Genomic DNA, 2,500 nt, shown 5'->3' on the forward strand with positions numbered 1-2,500 from the left:
GGGGCTGTTAGGGTCGCACAGAAATGCCTCGGAATGGGAAAACGGGTCATTTTTGTGTGGCCACATTGCATAGGAACGGCATGAAACTTCCAGAGGCATTTGCAGCAGGAATGCATGTGCACTCAAAAACGTCTATATTTTTCACGGATAGACCCCGTGAAACGCTATAAATTGGCGGGGATGTCTCTCTTGTGGCTCACGGGCGCTGTTAGTTAGGGTCGCACAGAAATCCCTCGGAATGGGAAAAGGGGTCATTTTCGTGTTGCCACATTGCGTACGAACGGCATGAAACTTCCAGAGGCATCTGCAGCAGAAATGCATGTGCACTCAAAAACGTCTATATTTTTCACGGATAGACCCCGTGAAACGCTAGAAATTGGCGGGGATGTGTCTCTTGTGGCTCACGGGGCTGTTAGGGTCGCACAGAAATCCCTCGGAATGGGAAAACGGGTCATTTTCGTGTTGCCACAATTGGCATACGAACGGCATGAAACTTCCAGAGGCATTTGCAGCAGAAATGCATGTGCACTCAAAAACGTGAATATTTTTTCACGGATAGACCCCGTCAAACGCTCGAATTTGGCGGGGATGTTTCTCTTGTGGGTCACGGGGCTGTTCGGCTCGCACAGAACTCCCTTGGTCCACCTGATTCGTGCATACAGGCAGCAACTAAAACTCTGTAAACCTGCTGTGAGGACATCTAAACAGTGGACCAGTGAGGCTGTGGAAGATTTGCGGGCGTGCTTAGACTGTACTGACTGGGATATGTTCACGACTGCTACCAATAGTCTGGATGAACTCACAGAGGCTGTGTACATCAGCTTCTGTGAGGACTGCTGTATCCCAACACGTACCAGGGTGAACTTTAACAACAACAAGCCCTGGTTCTCAGCAAAGCTCAAAAGGTTGAGGTTGGAGAAGGAGGAAGCGTTTAGGAGTGGGGATAGAGACAGATTCAAGGAGTCGAAGAACAGGTTTAGCAAAGCGGTGAGAGAGGCTAAACGACTGTACTCAGAGACACTAAAACACCAGTTCTCTACTAACGACGCTGCTTCTGTCTGCCAAAGGGCTCAGGCACATCACCAACTACAAACCCAGAGCGCCCCACACCACTAACGACTCCCGCCTAGCCAACGACCTGAACGAGTTCTACCGTAGATTTGAAAGACAATTGGACTGTCCTGAACCACCCCTTCCCACCCAAGAGGCCCCATCCCCCACCCATACTACAGAAACGACTCTCTCCTTTCAGGAGGGAGAAGTTAATGGGCTTTTCAAGAGGCAGAATCCACGCAAAGCAGCCGGGCCGGACTCTGTCTCTCCAGCCACCCTCAGGCACTGCGCTGGCCAGCTGTCTCCGGTGTTCACCAACATCTTTAACACCTCCCTGGAGACATGCCATGTACCAGCCTGTCTCAAGTCCTCCACCATCATCGCTGTGCCCAAAAAGCTAAGGCCAACAGGACTAAATGATTACAGACCGGTCGCCCTTACATCTGTGGTAATGAAGTCTTTTGAGCGCCTGCTCCTGGCACACCTCAAAGCCATCACAGACCCTCTCCTGGACCCCCTTCAGTTTGCCTACAGAGCCAACAGGTCTGTGGACGACGCAGTTAACATGGCCCTCCACTTCACCCTACAGCATGTGGACGCCCCAGCATCCTACGCCAGGATCCTGTTTGTGGACTTCAGCTCTGCCTTCAACACCATCATCCCTGCCCTGCTTCAGGACAAGCTCTTCCAGCTGAACGTGCCCTACTCCACCTGCAGGTGGATCACAGACTTCCTCTCTGACAGGAAGCAGTGCGTTAAGCCGGGAACAGAAGTCTCTGACTCCAGGTCCATCAGCACGGGAACTCCTCAGGGCTGCGTCCTTTGCCCACTGCTCTTCTCCCTGTATACCAACAGCTGCGCCTCCAATCATCTGTCCGTCAAACTCTTGAAGTTTGTCGGACGACACCACCCTCATTGGGCTGATCTCTGGTGGGGATGAGTCTGACTATAGGTGGGAAGCTGACAACCTGGTGACCTGGTGTAGCCAGAACAACTTAGAGCTAAATGCTCTAAGGACAGTTGAGATGGTTGTGGACTTCAGGAAGAATACAGCCCCACTCACCGCCATCACCCTGTTAGACTCCGCAGTCAAAATTGTGGAGTCCTTCCGCTTCCTGGGCACTATTCTCTGCCGGGACCTCAAGTGGGAACTGAACATCAGCTCCCTCGCCAAGAGAGCTCAACAGAGGATGTACTTTCGACGGCAGCTGAAGAAATGCAACCTGCCAAAGACAATGATGGTGCAATTCTATACAGCGATCATTGAATCCATCCTCACCTCCTCCATAACCGTCTGGTACGCTGCTGCCACTGCCAAGGACAAGAGCAGACTGCAGCGTATCATGCACACTGCTGAGAAGGTAATTGCCTGCAATCTACCAACCCTCGAGGACCTGCACACGACAAGGAGCATGAGGCGAGCGAGGAAGGTTGTGGCCGATTCCTC

The sequence above is a fragment of the Petromyzon marinus genome, unplaced genomic scaffold (genome assembly GCF_048934315.1).
Source record: "Petromyzon marinus isolate PM22_M1 ecotype Great Lakes invasive population unplaced genomic scaffold, UKy_Petmar_22M1.pri1.0 PM_G_Scaffold_92, whole genome shotgun sequence".
In the NCBI taxonomy this organism is placed as follows: Eukaryota; Metazoa; Chordata; class Hyperoartia; order Petromyzontiformes; family Petromyzontidae; genus Petromyzon; species Petromyzon marinus.